At 36.7% G+C, this 16912-nt stretch overlaps 1 long non-coding RNA gene across 1 annotated transcript in view; it reads left to right on the forward strand.

Annotated features, from left to right (window-relative positions):
- Nucleotides 1-4305: 4305 nt before the first annotated feature.
- LOC145688197 (uncharacterized) overlaps nt 4306-16912 on the forward strand; it is a gene marked incomplete in the record, with an annotated part of 281034 nt that continues 268427 nt past the window's right edge. Inside the window, 1 exon segment of the long non-coding RNA XR_014131854.1 lies at nt 4306-4518. This is a non-coding gene — a long non-coding RNA (uncharacterized LOC145688197).

The raw sequence follows: 16912 nt of genomic DNA on the forward strand, positions 1-16912 counted from the left end.
GCAAGCGTAGAAAGCTAAAAGTGAAGCACACGCCAACTGGCCGAAAGCTTTCTTGCTACTAGGGTCGAGACGCAGTTTCTTTCAAATGATTCAGCTTCCCCAAGGGTAGGCTCTATGTCAGTGGCGGCGATAAGAGGTCCCACAGACCCCGCGGTGCGGAGGGGCCCCGGACCTGAGGGGGCCCCTACAAAGTATGCTCAGCAAGGCTAATTTTACATGTCATTTATGATTTTAATGCATTTTGAAAGCGTTTCTACACAACCTATAACTAATTCTAACAGTTTCATTGCCATTTTGAGCATCGAACATGAAAAAAATGGATAAAACTATAGACAAATTCTTGCTCCTGAAGAACTGAAGGTTAGGAAACAGTTCTTACAAAGTTTGTGTTCCATTCCATTTCAAGTGAAATATAGTGATAGTGACGCTTACAATAAATCTCCTTAGTTTTATCATGTGTGTTTGTGTGTTACGTGTTCCGGTCTGACAAGAAGAGTTTCCCATCCGATTTATTCTAGGCAATGAGAGCACTGTATTTTACGCAAGTACACAAAAATATTCTACGTTAATTTTCCTCTGTGTGGAATGTAGTTACAGTATTATCCCGGATAACCGAAACCCGAATTATCCGAAATCGCAAATCCAATAAACATGTACTGTACTCCACAGGAATAATCTAGAAGACGGGGACGCGCTAGGCTGTGCCTAATCCATATGCTATAAAGATAAACTATTACAGTACTAACTACATATACATGTACTGTAGTCCTAACAGTGTTCAAAATTACAAAAACTAAAAACTGAAACCACTGGCGTAACAGACCTTAAGTCCTGGGCCGGCCTCAACGCCATATGTTAACGACTGGTGAACCTACAACCAGGGTGAAAAAAAAATCATTTTTTAAGAAAAATCATTTTTGTTGATTTTTTTTATTTAAATCGATTTTTAAAATTTAAATCAAATCTTTCTCCTCGTATAATACAAGTCACGAACTAAAGAAAAAATATTAGGAATTAGTATTAAATGTTAGTTATGCCATGTCAGTGAAAATATTTTAGTTGGATTTTGAATTAATCCCCAATCGTTAGCCTATTTCAATCCTAAACAACATTCCTTGAGCATTAAGGAAAAAGTATAGCAACATTTATCAACATGACACTTTTCTTTTCATGAAAGTTACTGATATTTTGCAGGGGCATATTTTTAAAAATCGGAACTAGCTAGCGGCACGAAATACATATAAAGTACGTATATTTCACCTAAAATTAAGTAACTAACTCTATGGTCTATGGAACCCGGAGCCTCAATACCACGTTTACAAAACCTCTCCATTTATTTCTATCCTTAGCCAATTCGATCCAGTTTCTACTTTGTATTCTTATTTCTGCGAGATGCATCTTAATATTGTCCTCCTATCTGCGCCTAGGTCTTCCTAATGATCTTTTTCCGATTTGTTTTTCAGTTAAGATTTTGAAAGCGTTCCCACCTTCTTCCATTCTGGCCACATGACCTGTTCATCTGAATCTCCTAGATTTGATGACCTTAACAGTGTTGGGTAAACCGTATAAATTATGTAGTTCCTCGTTATGAAGTTTCCGCCATTCCCCAATCCCGTTCCTCTTGAGTCCGAATATTCGTCTCAGGATCTTGTTCTCAAATACTTTCAGTCTATCTTCTTCCCTCATAGTAAGCGACCGTGTTTCGCAACCATACATGGCAACAGGCATGATTATCATTTTATATATTTTATATATTTTAAGCTTCAAATTTCTCGACAAAATTCGCGACGACAAAAGATTTTGAATTGATTAATAACAAGATTTCCCTGCTTTTAGTCGACATTTAAGTTCTTCGTGAATGTGTTTTAGGTCTGTTAACATTGATCCTAGATATTTGAAAGTATCCACTTTATCAAAAGTATTATTCGATATCTTAACGCATCCAAAATTTGCCGTATTATGATCCCGAGGAACTTCTGTGTATTTAGTCCATAAATTTCGCTTAGATTTTTTAAGGAAAGGGGATCGGACCCCTCTAAATGCGCTCCAATTATCTAGAATCAAACAAATAGACGTGGACAGAAGAGAAATTTCGCTTTAAATGTCCATGGTGATTTCCCCGTTGGAATAGTTAACGATTTAAAAATCGTATGTTACGAAGAGAAGAAAGCAGGATTCACCCATTATCCGTTCAAAACGGGATTTCTCTAATCATCCTTTGCATGATACTCGTTTTCATACTATGCTTACATACATTTGAGTCTCATTGTATTATGATTATCTTCCATAATCGAAATAACAGCAGAAACGGAAGTTTACTTATTTTCACTTTAAATTAATTGATTTCGGATTTTGATTTAAATCAACGATTTTTATTTTTAAAAAATCAAATGATTTAAATCTTGATTAAAATCGTGATTTAAATGAGACCGATTTAAATCAATCCACCCTGCCTGCAACTACTTGGGTGACGAACAGGTGGTCAGCCCATTGCGTCACCCTCCACCAAAAGGCGTATCACTCCTCAGTTTTCCTCACGACGCTGGGCAGACGTCAAAAATTTGGAGTATTTCAGCGGATGATTGAACCCAGGATCATGTGGATATGAATCCAACGCTGTAACCACTAGATTATGGAACTCCTTAACTTTAATAAAGAACATAAGTGTAGCATACAAAGAGAGTTTTGAAGTTATTTGATCTTTAAAACATTTCAGATAAATAAAAAATACTGTAGTACAGGCCCGGTAACAAATGTCCATGACTTAACAAAATATATATATCCGAATATATATAAACAAAATAAACAATATATATATATATATATATATCCGAAATAAGCCACTACTTCAGATCGGTTAACCGTGGTTTTACTGTATTATTATTATTATTATTATTATTATTATTATTATTATTATTATTATTATTATTCATAGTAGCTGTAATCATAGTGGTAATACTGTTAACATTGTAAACTGGTACATTAATACGCATATAGAAATTGTAAATGAAGTTCGAGTAACACGTGTCCACTCGGTTCAGTTTTTGCGGGGGGGGCGGGGACAAAGCCGGTATCGCCGCGACTGCTCTATCTCCTCTTTTAATCACCTATTAAATCCGGAATTGGTTGAAATTAAAGACTTTTGGGTTCAATCTTTATCGCCATAGAACATAAACAGTAAGGCATAGCGAGTAATGGATTCCTGATGTGAATTCGACGTTCGAGGAACTGGTTCTGTCTTTGATCTTATCAGTCTACTAACTGAAATACTCATTTTTCGCATGGGTCAGGTAAAATATTTATGTAATTAAACGGAAAAAATATAGGTCATTTTCTAGTGCTTTCATATATCCCGGTAAACGTCCCCTGAGACTCATTGGTTCGAATTTAAAATATACGGCTCTGGTCTCCAGCCTATTGGTTCTGTATTTGGAAGTCAATGTCAGTGGGAATATTAACATTCATCACAGCGACCGCGAAAACTATGGATTTGACACCAATATCGGTCATTTCCTTCGACTTTTACATGTCCCGGCAAACGTCCCCTTCCCTTGTTCGAATTTAAAAAAAGCGCTTCGCCTTGGTCTGGGGCCTGGACCAAAATACCCGCGACCAAAGTTTGGCAACTCTCGGTCTACTCGTCTTGTCTTCAGGCCGCACACAGACACACAAACAAACTCTTTATTTTATTTATATTAGATAGATTACAACCAGTAGTTAAGGATGTAATACTTCAAGTTTGAATACTGTATTCGCATAGTTTGGAAGTCTATCGTTGTTTCACACTGTGAAACGAAACTCACTTGTTTTTTCTAAGTAAAATGTTTTAGTGCCAAGTAGAAAATGCGATCGCCTTTTCTTGTTCTTATTTGGATGCCCCTGACTTGAACCCTGAACTTCTGGTTGCGAGTTACTAGACTAGGTCCGATTTATTCCTTTCTGAATACACTCTTTGTAACGTACTCTTATTTTTAAGCATAGGAGAAAATAAATTTCCTAGCGAATCCTATAAAAAACTGAAATTTAAAATTTTGTGTCGGTACATTGATTAATGTGGTTTCTAGGCTTTGGCACATGCATACATATTTTTTTAACGTGTGCGATCATGAAAGTTACACGTTTGATGAAATCCTGGATTTGATTATTATAGAAACAATTTTTCACCTTTTGCGCCAGGTGGAAAATAACTAAATCTAGTTGTAAAGGCTACAAGTGGCAATATGCAGGGGAGAGTTGTCTTATTCGGAACGAGTCGATAGTGTTTTATAATACTACCGCTAGAGGCAGCACTTACAAACAAACAAACACTATGTACGCTCTTAGGCCTTCAACTGTTCGTAGAATGGATGCTCCGTTATTCGAAGGTGAGACATCGTGGTGAGTTGCTGAACCGGGAAGTAGTGCGGTATGTCGGACAGTACGGGAGAATTAAAGAGTGATCTAATTCAACTTGCAGAAAAATCAAATCCTGCTACGGTGTCTGATAGCCCAATTACTGATCCAGGATCTACAACGAAGGTTTGTTCTTTGATTTATTTATTATCTTATTATTATCACAAGAAAACAGCTGGAGTACGATGCTGTCCATGATGAAATTTTGTCCATGATTTGTACAAACTGAAATTTTTTTACTTAACAAAATATTCATTATACATTTCTGTAATTTATTATAGTTGCTTCGATATTCGATTTCTTTGCATTATTGTCCTGTTATTTGTAAATTTGCAGTCAAAAATTACCACAAAAAATCTTTGTTTTTGTTCTTTGCCTTGCAACGTGCGCGTTATTATTTTTTCCCTTCTGAACAGTGATTGAAAGTAGTCAAGGAAGCTTACGTAATTTTTGGTTGATTATTAAAAGTACATTGATTCATTAGGCCATTTTGCATCTCAGAACTCGTTATAAGTGCAGGTTTTATTCAAGTTTATGTTGCAGAAATTATTTGTTTACATTGAGACATAAACAATGATCGTTCTTCTCAGAGAAAACAAATGATGCGATTAATTTGTTCATTTTGGCATAAGCTAATGGTTGTCAATCTATTTTTCTGCATTTTATGTGCAAAGTAATTCATCTCGTTTCAGATAATAATTTTATATTAAAAACGAGAAAAAAGACAAGAAAGAAATTCATTATAAGAAAGTTTTTATTTTTTTATTTTTTAAGGGAGAGTTTGGTTCAAGAATATCAACCAGTGTTCGATTTGAAGGGGTGGTTTGGGTTTTGCCGTTCCTAAAAATATTTTGTGGTTCTCTTTTGTAAGCCTGTCTAAGTTTACTGAACATACTCATCTTGGTGTTTCTTGAATCGGGCAGTTTAGGGAAGATGGAATTCTAATCAGAGTTGGGATGGTTGACAATTATCATATTATTCTGGTTCGATCCCGCTGCCACGCGAGTTTTTGGTCGACAACGTTATCTATGTGTTCTGTATAGTTTCTCCGGTTTCCTCCTATGTTTTCATTCCACCAGTTAGTCTATTTCTCATTCATTCACTGCAATTAATCATCCGTCTCCTTTAACCTAAAAGGAATATCTGTGGGACGTAAAACGAAACAGACAAACAACATATATCAGGTATGACAGTAATGAACGGTCCGGTCCAGGTTTTTACTAAAAGCGGTCATTTCGACTGTGATTGCGCTGTTCCTTTTATATATATATTTAAAGGAGGATCATATTCTTAGTAGACTTACTATACGTGCCGGTTTTCTGGGATTGTCACTAATTTTGAGCTCATTGTCCCTGTCTTCCGATAGATTCGTTCGGGAGATCACATTTCCCAATTGCAAGGAATTGGTTTCTTTTTATTTAATATGTACCTATTTTTAAGGTTATGTATTATTAGTAAATATCCATTATTTAGTTTATTGTAACTTACTTGAAGATTTTAATAATGAGCATGAGATTTTAGTTTTCACATTGTTAGTTTGTATTCTGTTTTCAATAATGTTCTAATTCAAAGGGAAGTATCGATATCTTGCAGCTTGTGCGCGTATTCTTGCTTAATTTCCTTGATTAACGTTCTTGAGCTCCATTAGCACTGCAAATTTAAAACCCTGGTATTTTAACGAGCGTTCGTTTTCAGTTCCCAAGTTTATGGTAATTGTGGTCGTGGGTGAGTAGTAGAGGTAGGATTTACTTGTTCAATTTATTAGTTTCGAAATATATTGAAGTATCGAAAAATGTTGGGACATAGCTAAACCAATTCAAAGATTATAGACGAACTAGTAAAAGTGTAATATATAAGGAGAAAGTGTGGGGGGGAGATGCAGTGTGACGTAATTTTAAGGGGAGCTGAAAATTGAGATTTGAGCATATATATATATATCGAAGATGACTTAATTTATATTTGAACAATGTTGTATCTTGAGGGTGCTTATTGCTGTTCAAAACCATTGAAAAGAAACAAGCAGATACTCCTTTCGTAGAGATATAAGAATTTAGGAACTGTGTAACGTGGGCCTTGGGAGAATTTGTACCCCTGCTGTATAAATGTCACGGTTTTAGTGGCTCGCGCGTGACGTCATTTTAAAATAGAGGCACGGCTGTGCACGTGATTTCCAGTGGCGGCTTTAATTGTATTATTCGTTATGTAGTGCCGAGTAATTTCGACACGTTAATATTTACATAAAGCATTTATCACTTCATATTTTCTCTGTTTTTTTTTTTTTTTTTTTAAGATATTATTATTACTTTGGTGTGTAATTTTCTGGCTATGCATTTTAGAATCATTATTGTCACACTTATATTCCTGTTTTACATATTTTTAAATAAGGGTTTATTAGGACTTCCTTGCTTTATTTCGGTGGAATTTGCCAGCTCTTTCATTTTGTCCATGCCAATTTAGGCTAGAGATTGCCCGAAGAGTAATTCTGGGGTGTTATTGCAAAGCTGCATTGGTATTCTATACCCGGTTTTTCGTTTTTTTAAAAAAAAGCATTGTAGTTAGTAAGTGGTTTAATTTGTGCTGTATTTTTTTTCTACTCGCAACTACTGAAGTTCTGTATGAATTTTACCCTCAGTATTTCTATAGTTGTGCAAGTTTTGCTCATATGAATGCTTATCGGTAACTAGTACGGTAAGTGCTTAACTAGTACATTCTCTGGTTCAGTGCATTCTAAAGGCAGGCGCCGATCGGGCCTCAAATAAATAAATAAATAAATATTCAGTGTTTGAATTTAATTTTGTAATTTATCGAATTATAAATAAAGGCTTAAAAATTAAGCCCTGTACTTCCTCGAATGATGAATTATTGTGCACAGCAGGATACTTACGTCGTCTGGGTAGGCTCAGAATGTGTGTTGACGCACAATATACATATTTTATTTGTTTACATTTCTATCTAGAGTGATTTATGTTTAGTTTTATCGTTAAAACTATATTGGTGTTCAATAATCCGCTTATCCGACGCAGCCGTATGCTAACTGGGGTGGAGGTCTAGTTAGGGTATCTGTTTCCAAAACTACCATGAGGTTTTTAAACAACTATTTATTTTTGACATTATCCATTACTTTTGCGTCGAAGGTCGTACGTTTGTTAGCGTTCCCTAACTTATACCCATTATTTTTTATCTTCGAGATTAGGATCTTTGGTTGGGAGCTATCGGCCGTGAGAAATACTGGAGATTTTTCACAGCCTTGAAAATGTCCGAGGTTCCTCATGTGTTCATTGCTGTCTTTGAAATAAAACAGTCTGTTCCTCTATGTATTTTTCTTTTACTTATGATTGTGTTATTATCTTGCATCAGCTTACAGTTCTATGAATGGTTTGTTGGTAAATAAAATACTGCCGGAGTATAGTGTTTTTTTAAGCGTGTGTTCTTATGTGTGGGAGAATATGACTTTCCGTCCTCTTAACTGCCTCTTGATGTGATAATAAATTCCTTGTAGCACATAAACACTTGATACAGTTTTATAGTGTCAAGATAGCGTTTGACAGTTGTTGAAGGATTAGTATTAGTTAATCGTTTTTGTAATTGATAGTTATTTTTCACTTTTATTTTTTAATTTTTTTTACTACTAGATTATGAGTATGTCCTAGCCTTATCGCATACCTCTCTCATAAGTAGTGGCAACTTTGTGTGTAATATGGGTAATTTACAATATATTTATTTAAAATGTTCACTGAAAGAATGGTATAATCCGTCTTGGTTAGATATTTTTTGTTTTCTTTTTTTCTTTTTTTTTTTAAAAAAAGAAAGATATGACAGGAGTAGCTGACATTTGAGCAGTTTGTGCTTTTGTCGGCCTGAGTATTTATTTATTTTCATGGCTGGTAGTGCAACTTTCATAAAGTTTAGGATCCAGCTTTTATTTTTTGAGGTAGTTATTTGGATGTAATTGTTGTTCTAAGTGGAATTTTACACGTATAGTAGTTTGTTTTTAATCTTCTGTTTTTCTTGTGAACCATGTTAAGGTTTAACTCATTTCCCTTACTGGACAATTGTAAAAAGAAATAATATGCCAGCGTTATTTGCATATGTCAGCGTTTCTTTTAGATTTTGTTTTTTGTATACCAAGCTGCTAAACGAATTTCGATTTGGGTTTGATTCACGCCTTCAATAAAAGTGACTGAGGAAGTTAAACAAAACCTCTCGCAGCTTGTATTGGCAATCTTAGTCGATAGTCCGCTGCGAGTTGCATGACGTGGACATCCACGGTCAGATCGCGCGTCTGAAACCTCTAATAAGGGATCATAACGCTTTAGCACGATGCCAAAGGTGCCGTGACCATGGAACATGGAATGCTGATGACTGGAAACGTGTAATGTGGCAGATGAAGCATCGTTCGCCTTGTTTTAAACACAGGTCATTTTTATGTGTGGCGGATGCCCAAACGAGCGTATGTTAGCAAACTTTCCGCCCCAAGTGATGCTGTGAGCTGTAATATCCTGGACTTCAGTAGATCCTGTACCTACACTTATTGTTCGGGCCAATGCTTATGATACCATTCTAGGGTACCATGCGCATCTTATGGTGCAGGGTTTTTTTTTCAGGTAGTAGTGATATATTCCAGGACTATAATGCGCTCGTTCATGCAGCTGCAGCTCATGTGGTATGGTGTGGGGAACACCAGGGTAAAGTTGAGCAACCCTCTTGAATTTTTGGACCTAGGCATAATTAAATATGTGTCATCCGTTAAGGAGTCACAAATTCCGTGCAGATTTCCACCTCCATTCTCTTTTACGGAACTAAGTGATGCACTTGGGATTGCCAACTGGCCGGATTTTCACCGACCTGGCCGGGAATATTGCTGTTATTTTGATTAATGCTGGTGACCGATGGAAACTTCTTATCAGCTCCTTTATGACCATTTTGTTTTAAATTCAAATTTGTATGTAGTTAGAAGCAATTTCATCTAGTCCAAAGTATAGATTTAAAAAGTAACTTTCATTCTGTAAAATTGTCACGTAAAGATCAATATACTTTTGTTCATTTGTTTCAATAATTTTAAAGTGGCAGTTACTGGTAAGTACAAAATGATCAATGCCGGTTTCAGTTTATCATTTATAGCAAAATATATCCATTAACCTTATTAGTGAATGTGCTAAGGATACGCAGAATACAGGTGCTAATGCACTTTTGTTCGCGATAGTACATTTCCTTCCCAGGGACGGGTCCAAACAAAGATACCTCACACTAGTTGTACCTATATCATTGGAAATTTTGAACGGGTGCCGAGTTTTTTTTTATTTCCTAGAGTTGGCAACGCTAGGTGCACTGCACGTGATATTTTGTAATATTCCCCTTGTTACCATTGGCAAACTCTTATGACTTAATTCTATATCGCATTAGAGCTGTTCTTGGCGCAAAAGGTAGTCCAACTCCGTACTAATATGGTATATTACACTTTTTTTCAAGCGTTTTTATTGTTTCGATAATGGTCTTATATACATAAAATGGTCTTCTTGAGTAAAGGGGCCTACCCTGCTGGTCCATGGCAAGTGCTTTTGCCTTTGGTGCTCGTGGTCGGGATGTGATTCTTGATGGGAGAGCGGGGGGCTCAATGGTAGAGCGTTCGCCTCCGGTGCTTGGGGTCCCTGGTTCGATCCCAGCTCGCGCCGTGTGGACTTTGTGGTAGACAATCGCCGTGCTCGTGGGTTTTCTCGGGGTTCTCCCGTTTACTCCCACTTTCTTCATTCCACCATTTCACTCATTTCTCATAATCACCGTCTCCTTTAGCCTAACCGGCATAATCGTGGGACGTAAAACTTAAAGATTTCCTTTAATTTCAATAGGGGAGCACAGAAAATGAATTCGTGATAATTGACTTTATCACCGTGGGTCGTTAATCTGAAGATGTCATTTCATTTTTCTCGAGTAAAGGGGGCAGCAGATGAGTTTTCAGTTCTTTATAATGAAGTTTGAGCTCCCTCGTGACTAAGCGGTTAGGGTCATGCCTTTGATGTGGGAAACTTGGGTTCAATTCCCGGCGGGAGCTCACGTGGTTCAGGTCACACGTTGAGTTGTAGGTCCACGTCTCATATAGCTTCTCTGCTGAACGGAATGCTAAAATCAATCGATACCAAAACCAGAGATCAGTTTTAGTTGGATAATTTGTCACGGAAATTTATGCCTTTGCCATCATATTGTGGGTCGGTATATTAGCAGGCTATCACAACATATTGTGTAGGTTGTGATTATTTCTGTGTGCTTAACCAATGTTAGGGTTTCAAGGTGAGTATAGGCCTAATCTAAAAGATGATAACCTCTTTGCCACATCAGTGATGTTCAGTTCGTAATTCATATCCTAGCATTTTTTTTTCTTTTTAAAGTTGCTTGCCTGTGACCAATTTCAGTCTCAAGCAATATACATAATACTTGAACCTCAATGGTAGCATACACAATTTTCATGAGTTTTTTTTTTTTTTTAAGTTGAACGTTTTGATATAAGCTAAACTCCTAATCCGTAACCATTTACAGCACGCGATATGTTCAATGGAAATTGGGTGATTACTAGGGATGTAAACTGGTTTCGTGATTTAATGTGGTGACACGGTGACTCGGTGGTAGAGCGCTTGCCTCTGGTGCATGGGGTCTTTTGGTTTGATTCCCGGTCAATTAAGTTGTGGTGGGCAACATCGTGTCCCTGAGTTTTCTCGGGCACTGTCTTTTCCTTCCACATTCTCATTTCACCAGTAATGATGATCTTTTTTTCTTGAAGTTAAGCGCCCCTCTTCAGCAGCAAGGCTATGTGAGACACGGACCTACAGTTTAATATGGGATCTGAACAACCGTAATGCGTTCAAGTTCTAGCGCTTTCTCACCAAAAAACCAAACCCGGGATCCCGTACAGAAAAGTCGCACGCGCTAGCCACTGCACCAGCGAGGAAGGCGGGTGATGAAGCAATGCATTCAACATCATAATGGGCCGTATGAATAAATAGGAGCAAATGTTTGAAGGCGTGAGCACGAAGTAAAAGAATGTACGTCGGAGCAAAAGGTCATAGTATGTGCAGTTGCTTCAATCTGAGTTGATATACTGTACCTTTTCTTCGTGCTTATACTTCTCGTGATCGAACTCACAAAGTGAGAAGTTATTACATACTGTAAGTCACTCACTTAATATTAGAGATTCGAGGGCTTGAAAGAATCACATTTTCGAAAGTAAAAAAGAAGGTTTTTCGCGGCTTTTTTGCCCGGGAAACTTTGGCTTTTTAAAAATACTTCAATTTTAGGAGAGAGAGATATAATAGTATGTACCATCTTTGTTTCCCTAGTACTTGAATGTTTTCTATGTACCATCTTTGTTTCCCTAGTACTTGAATGTTTTCTATCATTTAATTACTGCTTTATGAAGAGTGCGTCCTGATAAAAGTGAGGAATCAAGAATGATAATAATTTTGATAGTGGAGGAAAAAGATGCAAATCGTTGGACGCTGTGAGTTTCTTAGTTCCAACGAATTGTGTATAGAGTTATTAGATTGTTCAACGACAAAAATTGTTTTAGTTAAAAGTTAGCAATCACTATTCTAAATATTTAGTAGATTTCGTATAACGAGATTTATGAATAAACTAAAACTTCACCATATGTATAACATTTATTAGGGCCGCTAAAATTCACGGGAGAAAACGTTCAAGAACGGTATCCATAAGTTACCTTTTCCAAATATTGTGACATGATATAACAGTAGAGAAGGAAGAATCCTGTGAATAATGACGTTAAACTAACATCATGCGCACAATTATTTGTTTTTGTCTTAAATTGCGTAAATTAAACTCTCTGATGTTTATTATAAGATGTTTCCCAGACGGAGGACGTATAAGCAAGGTCTTATACAAAAATAAAAGTGGTTTTCTATCGGTTTCGTGATTTATGGTACTTTATTTCTGCATGTCAGATTAAATTTAGGCAAGTAAAACGCAAATATCAATATATACAGGGTGTTTCAAAGCAACACCGACTACTTTTGGGAGCTGATTCCAGATACCAAAATAAGACAAAAAGTATAGACCAACCTGGGTGCGCAGATGCTTCCTTTCGGAGTTATAGTCTGTCGAAAACATGAAAGAATAAATAACATTAAAGGTCCATAGCTACAAAACTATGGAGCCTGCCGTGTTCGAACCAACACTTCACTTAGGAACTAGTGTGTGTCCTATCCAAATATCCAAATTTCACAATCCTGCGGTACATACACGACAATTTTATAGAGGTAGTTGGTGAGTACTTCAAATTATATGCCCCTGGCCAAACTACCTCTATAAAAGTTGTTGCGTGAGTACCTTAGAATTCAGCAATTGTATTTTTGGATGGCGCGGATATTAGTTCGTAAGTGAAATCTTGACCAGACTACGGTAGGTTCCATAATTTTGGGGCTACGGACCTCCAAAGTTCATTTTTTATATTTTCTGCAGCCTATAGCTCCGAAAGAAATCATTTGTGCATCCAGGTTGGTCTATACTTTTTGTCTTACCTTGGTCAGGAATCACCTCCAAAACGTTGTCGGTGTTGTTTTGAAACACCCTGTATAACTTCTGGGTGCGTGATAATATTGCTACGCAACCAAAACGATAATTGAGATGCGGTGAATTACGTAACTTACACTTGCTGCCAAATGCAATGTCAATTTCAAAACAGCTCAACACTGCTATAACTTGAAAGCTATTAATTATGGTTGCTCTACATTAAACTGTAGGCCCGCGTCTCATATAGCCTTGCTGCTGAGGGGGGACATTTAACTTCAAGAAACAAACTAAACTTCGTCCGGCCCTTAATCATCGTTTTTATCATTTCATTACTTTATGGTATTCCATTACTTATCATTTATATCTGAACATTTATGGATTCTGTCTTCTCGTGAGGATTAACATAAAAATCTGGTAGACTAACTTAATTGTAGACGAGGTGTAAAGATTTCATGGCCGAAAAAAGTGCCTTAAACCTATGTGGAAACCTGAAGAAAGGACATTAAAATTAAACAATACTCTGGAGTAAACTGTGTTGGTCCAGAGGCTTGTACTTTATAGCTTGGCACAAGAATGTTCTATTGTTCTTACGACCATATTCAATAGGTTCTGCAGACTTTTTTTCTTATAGAGGGTCATTCGTAATAATTTACAATAGGTGGTACTTATTGACTATCTTATTCTTGTCCAGTAGTTTTTAAATACCCAATTTACGGCGAATTTTGTGCAATTCTTTCATATGCATAATGAAATGGCGTTTCAGATTCTACTATGATTTATGCAAAAAACTGGAAGGAAGAGAAATACCATTAAGTTGAAAGCTTTAAGGAATTTCATTTTCCCTGGTTTATCTCCCCCATGAGTTTATCACTTTATTCACCTTTTTTCGCCTTTTATCCAGCGAGGGCGCTAAGACATATTGTTTTCTAAGTTACATTTCATCACTCAAGAGTATTGCAGGTTCTTATTCTTTCTTTTTAAAGTTAATCTCTCTTTCAGCACTGAGGGTATAGGTGATGCTAATTTATAAAAAAACATGAAATATTTGAGTTTTACGTCCCACGGTTATGCCGGTTAGGCTAAAGGAGACGGTGATGATGAGTAATGAATGAAATGGTGGAATGAAGAAAGTGGGAGGAAACGGGAGAACTCCGAGAAAACCCACGCGCACGGTGTTTGTCCACCACAAAGTTCACGTGGCGGGGGCTGGGATCGAACCTGGGACCCCAAGCACCAGAGGTTAACGCTCTACCAGTGAGCCACCGCGGCCCCTGCTAATTTACAGTTTAATATATAATCCAAACGACCTCATCCGTTCAAATTCTAATGCACTCACAACGAGAATTGCACCCGCAACAACATGGTTTATAATTTGTAAAACATTTATAATTTTCTAATAAACAAGTTCAGTAAGGTGAGTTTGACCTGACAATGTTGCCATTGACGTAAATTTCAAGACACTGTGTTAGAAGATGCAGCCTCCTTAAATTTTCACACTTCACTTTTAAATATATGGTACTGTTTCCTAAAATCAGTTTGTTTTCTTGGAGACCTTGGAAAAGGTGCTCAGGAAATTTAGATAGTTTTAGGGATCGTCCGTGTTAAATAATAGTAATAATAATAATAAAATTGCTATATTTCCACTCTCGAGCTTTGTAACTTTGAAATGTATTGTCTTTCTTTAACTATTTGCGAGCTACTTGCACTTAATTTTTGGTGGTTATTTTTATGCTTCTTTAAAGCTTTTACACTCTGCTTCTCTGGGCGTCGAAATATCTGGAATTGAAATGATAATTTGCTCGTCTTTAAACATTTTTGAATCCATAAGGTTACAGACGGACGAACATGACAAACCATGTTTCGCCAACTCATTAAAAAGGGTTTAACACACACAAAAAGAAGGGGAGCCCCTGAATCTTAGTGATTGCGATAGTGTATGTCCATGTACCGAGATTCACATTGAGATATTAAACAAAGCCCTGCAAACCCAGGCCCGAAGACGGCCCGGCCCGGCCCGGATGGATCTGAATTATGTGCCCGGCTCGACCCGGCCCGGCCCGAATCTCGAGCCGGGCACATTCCGGGCCGGCCCGGCTCGGCCCGAACACTGTGAAAGACGGATCGGAAACTAATGTTGGCAGCCTGTGTTAGTCGTAATGTGTTTGGGAAATTAACTCTTTATTCAAGACTGTAAAGTACTGTACTTTTACTACTCTTATTATTACTACTACTGCTATTATTATTATTATTATTATTATTATTATTATTATTATTATTATTATTATTATTATTATTATTATTATTATTATTCATACTATTACTACTATTACTATTACTACTACTTCTGCTACTACAACTGCTACGACTTCGCGTCAGAGTTGACATGTCTGGTGGTACATACTTTACAATCTTAGTACAGAAAAAATCAAAGAAATACTAGTTATTATGGTCAGTCTGCGTAGAATGCGAACAGATGCTTGACTGGGGGCAACGGTGGCTCAGTAGGTAAAGCACTCACATCTGGTGCTAGAGGTCGTCGGATCGATCCCTCCTCGTGTTATGTGAGCTTTGTGGTGGACAAACGTCGTGAGCGTGGGAGTTTTCGGATTAGCCCGTTTTCGTCCACTGTCTTCACTCCACCAATTCATCCATCATCATCCATACGTCTTGAGCTCTAATTGCCTAAAGAACATATGAGAAAGTCAAGTCCTTGACCTACTAATTAGTATTTGTTCCCTACCATTAGACCACGGAAGCCGAAACCATCGCAATTTGTAGTAATGTTCAATTAGCACGGCAGATTTCAAATCTCGTTACATGTTCCTGTATTCTTTATAATTCAATGCTACAATAATAATAACAAAAAACAATGATCAAATAAATCACCCAGACCCCAGGGTCGATGAAGTGTTCCTGGAACGGTTCGAACAAGAAAATAATAGAGCTATATGACGGAATGCGAGGCAGTAAATCAAAACAAAATCCACACATATCATTGTTGAACGAAAAATACCTCAAAAGTCCCCTGAATGAAAAATGTATAGATATCAGCTATCATAAATGCCTCTTAAGATCACATATAATAGAAGGGATAGTTGATATTAAGAAAATGAAAATATAAGGTTTCTTAAGAAACCAATAGTGCAAAATGAACATCGCTTTACTGTATGTCCTTGTACGCATCGAATAGCACGGAAACAGAGTCAACAGTCTCAGGCTTTAGGGTAAAAACTGAAAAAGCTTGATTTTGTAAGGGATTTGGGAGTTATTTTTGATTCAAAATTATCCTTTATTCAACATATTGAAACTATTTGCAAAGAAGCCTAAAAAAATCTTGGATATATTTATCAAGTCAGTAAAGATTTCCAAAATGGCCAAACTTTAATTGTACTGTATTATGCATACGTCAGGTCGAAATTAGAATATTGTAGTAATATATGGAACCCTAATATACAGAAATACTCATTCTTGATTAAGCGTAGGGGAAGATCGTCTGGTATCGGACACCTTAGCTTTTTTTAGTCTGTCAGGCTGAAAAATACCTATATCCAATTACTTAATGCACAAAACGATACCTTGGTATCTTATACAGAACATACTAAAGGTGATTTGACAGGTAGAAACTAATAATATTTATTTTTGTAAAAAATCAAAGATAATAGAAATTAGCGTCCTTAAAAAGTGGAGGGTGGTATCGGACAAACATAAAACTATAGATAATCGCTCTTTTGAGGTAATTTAATAAACCAATTACTTATAGAACCACTTACAATTGCTAGCTGTTTACTTACAGGAGTTCTTATACACAAAATACAGTTTTATTAGGCTTTGAAACAGCCTAAAATAAAAGTAAAACACAAATTTCAAACTTCTTAGTCTCATCTCCACTTATTTTTTTTATTGTAACACAAATCACAATGATAAAACAGTTTGTCATCAACATTGGTATATAGTTCATGGACCCAGTCTTTATATACGTTACACTACATCCAATCTTCATCAA

The sequence above is a fragment of the Thermobia domestica genome, chromosome 6, assembly GCF_964235325.1.
Source record: "Thermobia domestica chromosome 6, izTheDome1.hap1.1, whole genome shotgun sequence".
In the NCBI taxonomy this organism is placed as follows: domain Eukaryota; kingdom Metazoa; phylum Arthropoda; class Insecta; order Zygentoma; family Lepismatidae; genus Thermobia; species Thermobia domestica.